Source organism: Pholcus phalangioides, unplaced genomic scaffold, assembly GCF_987345545.1.
Source record: "Pholcus phalangioides strain wild (caught in Gottingen) unplaced genomic scaffold, Ppha-v1.0 ptg000018l_1, whole genome shotgun sequence".
Taxonomy (NCBI): Eukaryota; Metazoa; Arthropoda; class Arachnida; order Araneae; family Pholcidae; genus Pholcus; species Pholcus phalangioides.
The window spans coordinates 6,863,337-6,873,397 of NW_028301611.1; the positions used below are offsets into that span (position 1 = coordinate 6,863,337).

Below are 10,061 nucleotides of genomic sequence, written 5' to 3' on the forward strand. Positions count from 1 at the left end.
ACTCTTGTGAAAAAACGGTAGCGATCGTTTCTTGTGCTCACGCTGTCGCAGTTTCCGTTGTACCACCCACCCCCCTCCCCAATCGGGTATCGAACCTCCAAAAATCCTCAGGTACTTAAGGCGAGTACCTTTTCAACCTAGGCTACCACGCCCAATTTAAAAAAAAATCCGCAGCTGCAGAAAAGGAAGGCAGGAAATTAATGGTATTTTTTACTAGTAATTCTCAACTAAAATTTCCTTTGAGATTTTTTGCGGCACGCCTGCGATTCTCTCACGGTACACGTCGTGATGAGAGAGAAAAAGAAGACCGTTTACACGTGCATCTATTTTCCGCATAGGTAATAATTCGGCATTGGTAGTAAATCCGCATTAAAGGTTTTAAAAGCGAAAAAAAGAAATTATGTGAAACCAAGAAATAATCAAATTACCCCAAAGTCTGAATTTATTACATTGTAAGAAATATTCATAGATCAACTAAGTGGAGATTAATCAACATTTTATTTTACTTATCTGAAGTATGAATTTCTTAGAAATATAATTAAAGTAAATGCAATTTAATTATAACGAAGTTTTATGGATTTTTTTTTTTTTTGCCTACCTTGGTTCCTCTATTTCTGAATCCGGCAAACAAGAACAAAATTAACAAATATGAAACTAGAAAGTACGGCGCACACCAGGGTCTGCCTTTCGAAGCAGTTGCCCATCCTTTGCTCCAACTGGTTTCGGCGCACACATTATCTCTCGGCTAACTATTTCTTGACGCTTTTCTTTCGTAAAAAATAAACGAAAAGGAGGTATTGCGTGCGTGAAAAATTCATCCTTGGACCACCGAAGGAAGAAAGCGTTACGGGATGAGAGCACCCGCACTTGCAAGAGGAGAGATTTCATAGCCTACGCAGGCAATAAATGGTGCTGTGGATCGTATAGTATATTTTTGAATCATGCCCCCCCCCCCCCATCACATCTTAAATAGGGGGCCCAGTCTGAGATCTTTGAAAAAGCCCCTTTATAATGTAAAAAATCTCAAATGACACTTCTATGAGGCCGAAGCCGTCATCCCTACCCTTGCGTAGCGAAATCCAAATCCCCATAGCTTGGGCTAACGGTCCCCCGAGGGCGCCTCAGGCAGAGCCACAACTAGATGCTTGGTCACCCGGGGCAAGTGCGCATCTTGGTGCCCCCTTGTAATGTTTGAGAATAAAATTTGCGCCCCCTCTGGTCCAGCGCCCGGGGCACGAGATCCGCCTGTTCCCCCCCCCCCTAGTAGCGGCCCTGGCCTCAGGTTCTATTATAATGGCAAAAACAATTCCACCCATATAGCAAATCTTATTAAAATCTAGAAAAGAAGGCATTAATCAAAAACGCCGCACAAAAATTATGCCTAAAATTATACATACGTTTCCACAAAAGCGTCCATTTGTCCTTTGTATAAGCGCAGCCACATAACACACGAAATGCCATGGAACGTTTTCAGATACCGGTCTGTGAAAGGGGAGAGAAGATTCCATTTGATGTATTTATGACTTCCTGTTATGGGTTGGGTGAACCAACGGTTTTTCTGGAATTCCGATTATGTACATGTATGCGTGCCTCTTCTTCCACTACACCCCCTTCCCCACTCAGTAGTAAGGAAACGTGTGCAGTGTTGCCAACTCAGTTATTTTCCAACTAGTTTTTTTTTTTTTTTTGGCTATTTAGTTGAAAAATAATCCATCTTACTTGCTTTGTCTTTTAAATTGTTTTTTCTAATCTTTTTCAAAAAGTTATCCTGTGTACTAGTAGTCTATTATTAAATTACGTGAAAATATGGGACGTATGGTCATCGAATTAATGACAGAAGTTAGATCTGATCTGGTTATTTCAGCCTGGTTGATCCGAAAAATCGTTGACTGTTGGCAATACTGCACAGGGGAAATATCTCTCATGGGCTAAACTCTGCTGTTCCTCCTTTCATGAGAATTAAGGCAGAGACACATGGAGAAGGAGAACACTTCACTCTACACAAGTTAAAATTATTTTATAAACATTAATGCAAAAAGATGTCTAAATCCCTTTTGATTTGAAATGCTACCATCTAAAGGGGAACAAATACCACCTAAAACTTTAGAACTGATTTCCGGGGTACCTCCATCTAGCCCTGCATAATGCTTCCAGAATTGATGAAAAATTCTGAAATTAATGAAATATAATTGAAAAATGATAGAGAAGTAATTCCAGAAGTGATGAAAATATCTCAATAATTAATGAAAAGTAATAAGAGATAAGAATTCACTTGATTAAAAATGTCTAAAATTAATGTAAGATAATTCTAAAATTAATAAGATTGTTAATTATACTGAGAAATAATTTTAAAATCAATAAAAATTCAGAATTTATGAAAAGAATAATTTCAGAATTATTGAAGGCGCGCTTTCAAATAACCTGGGGTCCAATGTTTGAGCACAGCGTAGTCCACCTATTGACAACGTGGACTGGGTTTTACTAGGTTCGAAAACTAAAAATTTTGTTAATCAGAAAAATTTAACAAGAAGTTTTAAATTTTAAAAATAGCTGATGGGTTGTGGAAGCTGATCATGTTGATTTTTGGTCTCGGCTGAAAAAAGTTAAGAACCCCTGATCTAACGTCCCCGCCCTCTTCCCAAGTAACAATGAACACATTAACACACACACACATGCAGTAAAACTCTGAGCCATCTCACCCGGTCTTCAAGAAATTCTGAGGGTTAAGCAAAGTGACGACTTAAACGAAGTGTCACCAGTTTAAAGTGCAATACTGTAAAAATCGTTTAAATGTAAAATAACATTTATTAAGATGCACATTGGAATTGCGATAACAAATTTACATGTTACAAAGGAAGACACTAAAACAGGCAATGAGCAGGGCAAAGATGAGATTGTAAAGCCTCCTTTTTTTGTGGAAAAATCTCCGGTTTATCAACAAATATATTTTGCTCCAATTTGAAGCTCCAAATCAGGGGGAGAGGTTATGGGAAACACTCCACTTGCCCATGCCAAAATCAGGTCCAGCTTGAATGATCAAAAACACTAACACTTTAAGAACTTTTGATGGCCAGTATGGGTAAGACATACTCCTTAACCACACGTGAACATAATTTTCATTACTTTGTGTATTTTAATCACCTTTCTGCACTTATTCTATACTTTATTGTCTGTAATCTGTAATTTGGTGTCTGCAATTTGATGTGAATGAATTGAATTGATAAAACAGATACCACAAGACATCACGACACTGAAACAGATACAACACATGACACTAAAACATGTACCACAAGACATCACAACACTAAAACAGGTACCACAAGACATCACAACACTAAAACAGGTACCACAAGACATGACACTAAAAGAGATACGACAGGATTTTTTCCTGCTGACGAGCTGTGGGAGTCATTCAGCGCATGCATGTTCACACAAAACAACACAATAATCACCATTAAATTGCTGACTTGGAAATGCAAAACTAGTCAGATAAAAAAATTTACCTTTACTTTATTGTTATCACTTTTTTTTTTACTTTCCGTTTTAAGCTACATTCGTTATGAGGTTCTATTATGTTTTCACGAAAACAAAAACTGATTCTGAATAGCACTCAAGTTCAATAAGGTAACTCGTATACAGTCTGAGAACCAAAAAAAGGCAACATCAACGATTCTGACTAAATTAACAATTAAGCCTAATTGCAAGGCCAATTAAATACCAAAAGTTCATGAAACCCCCAATTAAATGCCACCATTTATTTTTCAGAATTTTGGCAATATAATGACTTTGGTGTTATATCGAATCACAGTTTAACAAGTATAATTCCTAGAAGTGGGAAAATTTTTTCACTGAAAATTTCTGGCGCTATAATCGGGTTCGACTGTATGAGTGAGGTGAAAATGATAGATTTTATATACTATAGTCTGAATGAATTCTAGCGTCTCTCCCACAATAATGGCCCCACATCCTGAACAGAGGCTGCTAGGCTACGTCACAGTATACCAACTCTTGTTATATTGCCATACGGTCATTTCGTGCGATGGAGTTCAGTGGGAAATAAAGGCGCCATCTATCAAAAGTCACTCCAGGCCCAGTGAACCATTTATCTATTTTCTTCGCCCCAGATGAACCTGACCTCTGGCCTGCCATTTAGGTGGGGAAATTGCACCCCCACCGGCTCTTTAAAAAACCAAAAGAAATCAAAAACGTGAAATATAAATATGCATATTGAGCATGTTTTTTGCCCCTTCCCCAGAAATAGTAGAAATGATGGGCCTGCCTGACAGTAACCTTCATGGTGGAAGACAAGCATCTTACTATTAGAGCACTTGGGTCAATAGGCTATACCAGACATGCACCTCGTCCATATTCCTCTGCAGAACTTCTAACGCATCGGTACACGTTGAAATGTGTGTGTACATATAATGACCTTGTGTGAGATTTGTTTGTGTAATGCTTGTTATGTTTAGTGCTGCCATTGGCAATAATTTTTTTACAATTATAAGTTTTTTCTCAACTCGTAGTGAGGAAGTGTAATGAATGAATAATTATAACGTTGTAGACCTGTTGCTCTCTGCGGGGAGGCTTTTTAATGGGATGATCAGCTCGCATTTGCTCCTCAAAGTTGGAAACCGCAAAAAAAAACCAACTTCAGCCGACCACCACAAGAATATTATCCAAGGCTTGTTTGCAAATGCCCATAGTCCAACGTTAAACTGCTGCCTCTCATTATAACGATAGTCCCTTTCCCGCAATATTTTATTTTGGTCAGTAGAGTATCGTTATATCGAGGTTTCACCACATCGGTCGTCTTTCTATATTTCTGGATCTATCGAATGATTATCCAAGACATCACAAGCACGGTTTAGTTTGAAAAAAAATTACGCTTTTGATTTGGGAATTATTTACCCACAGGTGTAGGTGGTTTCGCCAATGCAGTCACCATGTGGGAGAAACTTGAATATCGGTACAAGTGTTGGCACAAACATTACCAAATACATATTAGTTATTTAGTCTAATCGTAAATTCAATATCAACGTTAAGGGACCTGTTGAAAAGTGTGGGGAGGGAACCATTTAACGAAACAATTCACGTATCAATGGATATATCATCGCCTAAATAATAACTGCTTGAATGGTGCGAGCGACTGAATTTTAAATTGTCTCTCTCGAGGAGAAATTAAAAATGGCCATGAAAATAATTTGGAGGCACTTTATAGTGTTGTTTTAAGACTAGCCATCCCCAAACACATCGAAATAACAGAATATTTTACCTTAATACACACTGAAATAAAAATACCTTTCAATGGCAGCAACCTGAGAGAAGTCGTCAGCAGCAGACGAGGGACGACAATAATAATGATCAAAACAAAGATTTTGACTTGGTGGCGAATTATATTTTAATTAAATTTCTGATGAGGCACACAGGGAATGAATGATGTACCTCTGGGCGGATTGTTTTAATTAAATTTGTATTTCCTCGCAAAATTTTGATTTCATTTTAACGTGCGAGCCCACTTTTCGACCCCGTGGTACTACAAACCTTCGAATGTACCATGTTATGTTTGTGATAGAATTATCAAAATAATCTTTTTGAGATAATTCTATCCGACAAAATTCCGATCTTTTCTCCCGAATGAGCGAACGTCATCATCCATCGTGCTAGAATTCTCTCTCTCATTTGTGGTCGTCGAATGAGAAATCAAAAAACAATAACTATAATAAATTAAATATTCTGCTTGATTTCAAAACTAATATGATATTTTTCATGAACCATCAGATAAAAAAGGCATCAAATAGAGGGCTGGTAGGCTTGCAGAGTCCTTATTTTCATGGGGGGAGAGGAACTCGAAGCACTGGAAGATTTTGGCGACCACTTATCCGAACAAAAACCTCGCGTATCAAAGTAATTTATTTTTCGGTGCTCATCCGAAATTAACATCGCTTTTCTGATTCGAATCAAATGCTTAAGATTGTGGTTCTCAAAGTGTGCGCCGCGGTTTCTCGGGGCACCACCAACAAAGGATGCCGCAGTGAGCTGCCTATATTAATATGTGACTATTTCAATGGTGCCATCAAGCGATTCTTTGTTAGAACATTCCGGGCAGCCGTGGATAAATAACCTCTAGGGCAAGGGAGCCACGGAAGGAGAAATTTTGAGATGCGCTGCTGTGTGGAGTATGAATCGGAATGGCCACGTGTCACCATGGTCCAATCTTGAGGCGAGATCGACGGTCTTACCATGGGTGGTAATAGCTTCCCACCAGCCAGCGTCAAACTAATCTAGTGTACTATTAACTGGCATCATCATCGGGACCCCTCCCAAGCAGAAATTCAGCAACATCCTGAAATTCGAACCTAAGCTGCCGTACAGAATCGTGGTCTGAAAACCACCGAGAAGCCGAGACTTTCCACCTGAAGGGTTAGATAGTTATCAGTATCACAATTTAACAGGTTTGTTTTGAAAAGTGGAACCATTGGTGAAATGAAACCTTTTCTCTCTCATATATGTATATGCTCTTAGTTTCTATTGTTTACCAAATTGTGCACCTCCCGTGTACGTGATGCTGTTATTGTCAATTACTGATCAGCAATTGTGAAAAGTGGGAGGGAGAGGAAACCTTAGTTATTGTACAATATAGGCTCCCCCCCCCCCTTATTTGAATTTCCAGCGGGTGGTCTCTTGAAGCAAGAATGTTTGGGAGCCACTGATTTGTATAAATAAATTACGTCGGATGAAATTGATTTCGTTGAATTTATTCAAAATTAATAACATCTTCTGATGGAAGTAAGCAAGTCGGGGCACGCGACCCTTTCTTTTCCAAGGCGATTAAAAGTTAAAAAGAAAATCTCAAATGAATAAATAGCATTCAGAAATATCCCCCCCCCCCCATAGACATGATCAGGTTTATATTCCAACATGTGATGGTCCCCTTATCTTGTAGCCGGCCGTGTTTTTTAGTCGGCACCACCAGTGGCGTCGAGGACGGAGAAGGTGTGTAGTAGTAATTACCCACTGTCAGGGCCGTCTTAAGAGCATCATGGGCCCCCGGGCCAAATGATTTTTCTGAGGCTCCCTACCAGGAAAATTTTCGAAAATCTCAACCAGATCCCATTTTTGTGAGGGCCCCCTTTTTCTCTTGAGGCACCCGGGCCCATGCCGTAAGACGGCACTGCCCGCTGTAAATAATTTTCATCACGGATCCCACCATTCATTCAAAATTATTCCAATGCGAGAAACGGGAAGTTGTTAATCACCATTTCGAACACGGGTCGGGGATTCATCATCGGTTTCAAAGTAAGAGTATGTTTTAAATCTAGAGTTGTTTGGAGGTAGGAGAGGAAAAAAACATATTCTGGGGCCCACATATTGGGTATCTTGTGTATAGATAAAATAATTTAGTGGGGTTGGGGAGGCTGTTTGACTCGGGACATCGGGTACAGTCCTGGTTGATTCACCAAATGCGTCGCCACTGTACAGAGCTACATTTTGGAATTCCATTTCGCCCTCCCCACCTTTGCGAAAGAGTTGTCCCCTCAACGGCTACCATATTCTCGAACCCATGTCAGTAACTTCTGATGATGACATTTTAATGACTAGCCTTCCAATATCACCGCAAGAAAGCGTGTGGGGGTGTGGACCTAACCTCGATACACCCCACCTAAAAAATTCCTTTCTTTATATCTTTTTTTTCTCATATTTTACAGTAAAACTCTTCTCAACGTCACCCTCTCCCATATTTAAAAAACGTGTTTGTTTTTTTTTCAACTTTTCAATAACCAACAACCCTCCCCCCACTTTTTTACAGGCGAATTTTTTTGCCGAACCGGGGACCGCAAAAAGCAGGGTTTCAGTGTATATCGTACGTGTAGGAGCGGCTTGCTACGTTCTCTCAGGTAGCGTAACTATTTCGCATTGAAGTTTGAATCGATCGATTTTTAATTGTTGCTTCGACACTGAGATTTTTTTTGTTTGTGACTATGGGAACCTCTTCGAGTACAGGATTTATGTCTCTCTGCGGCGACGGTCGCACCACATTCGCCGTCCGTACGCCGCTGCTATACGGAATTCGGACCATGCCTCCCGCCCAAAAGTGGGGCTGACAGGGCTTAGCCCTGACGCCCGTAAAATAAGAAAAATCCACATTAAAATTCATAATGTGAGGGGGAGGGGGGGGGGACATGAACAGAGCCGCAATAAAAAACAAAAATTACTCTGCCACCCAGGTCAATATTCATTTTGGCGCTTTTTCTTCCCTGTAATGTTGAACAGAAAAAGAGTAAATTCAGCGCCTATAGTTGTTGGGCCTACGTATGAAACATTCGGCTGCCAGGCGGCTCGAAAGATAATGCAATCGCTTTTGTAGAACAAAGACCACAAGGGTGCAGTGCCGTCTAAACACATGGGGCCCACCCGGGCGCTTCAAGAGAAGAGGGGACCTTACACGGGTTTAAATTTTCGAAAATTTATCCGGTAAGACCTCAGAAAAATCACTTGGCCCGGGGGACCATGATGTTCTTAAGACGGCCTTACATTGGTGCCCGATTTCTGTGGCTCAGAGCCTTCGACAACATTTGCACAAATTCTTTTGCCATTTTTCCCTCCGAGAATAGGGGGATTTCAGAATTGTCCAATAGCTCATTCCTATCCCGCATTCCTTTCCAGGAGCTCTCGAGTAATATTGTTAGTTAGACCCTGGGACTCGAATTCGCCCGGGGTCTCAAGTACATAGGAGGGGGAGACCTCGGGATTCACAGGCGAGAATCCAAGGCGAGTGGCGAGTGATCCTGTAGGTTCGTCCTGTATTTACGGGACGGGTGGTTTTTCCCTGTATTATCCGGCTGTTTGGGGAAGGAGAATCACTGCTGGTGATATATTGGCGCTATGATTCTTTTTCCAAAGTGTCGGAATTGGTAGGCGGATAAATTCAGCTATGAAGTGGGGATGGGCAGAACATCAGTTTGCTGCGACGGGCCTCCGGGATTACACAATAAAAGTTTGATAAAAGATAAGAAACACATGATAAAAGCAACCAATAAATCTATTGGCTACATTCGCTCGAATGTAATCGATAAGTTTATTGGTTGCATTTTCAAAGTTTTATAAAAGAACTGTTATCAATGGTCGAGAGCATTTTACTAGCTTTTAGCTATTGCTCTCTTCCCTGTCCCAGCTTTCTTCACCATATTATGAATTAACTATTTTCTACCGTGTCCATTCAGTCAAATATTGTAAAATATGCAATTTAATAGTAAACTCTAATTTGTATAGTATTATTGAAATTGACTGGGGACAAATAAATTATGTTATGTTATATAATGCAATAACGGCCTTAAAATTATGCTCCTCTTTATTCATATTCGTGTCGCCTTCGGTTATGTTTCGATTTCCATATGGCAATTTTTACATACCGGAATATGCGTAAACTGTAAATTTTTGATCGTACATCGATTTCCCGTTGTACGGCCTACACGACTACAACTTGTGACATCCAACGCACGCAGATGGACCAACTGAACTTTGCTTATCAAGTGCAGACGTGCCAAGGACGCTACAATGTCAATTAAACCACGATGAATCAATATGTTGTATTGATACGCTTGTAGTCGGACTTGTTATTCTGTTATACAAATTTATATAGATATATACATTCAATAAAATTCCGGATGCACCCATCTTTCGCGAACGCTTCGATATCTCCTTGAGAAGCGGGTTGTGTCCGGTCCTTCAATATCAATGTAAATTTTTGAATGCAATTTTACAAGGTGTTTAATTGAAACACCGATCAAGTTACTTGTGCTCGCGAGCACGAAATCACTCTTGGTGCTTCAGGGAGAACCGTAGTGCTCGCGAGCAACAGGTTGAAGAAGGCTGTTCTAGAGAATCAAGTCCCGCAAACTCCCATTTCGAATACAGCGTCATCGTTTAGCATATTCTAAAACTCGCGCACGCTTGATTTTTCATTTTTTTCAAACGACCGATTTGAAATGGAAACTCGTTCTCATTTTTCTCGGTCGAATGCCTGATTAGGAGCATCGGTTTCGCTTACAGTGGATCCCGCT

General features: G+C 40.1%; 1 protein-coding gene across 1 annotated transcript in view; it reads left to right on the forward strand.

Moving 5' to 3' along the window:
• The window catches only part of LOC149071629 (fatty acid synthase-like), a 202,112-nt gene that overhangs the window by 132,650 nt on the left and 59,401 nt on the right, over positions 1-10,061 (forward strand). The gene's annotated exons all lie outside the window — the stretch shown is intronic.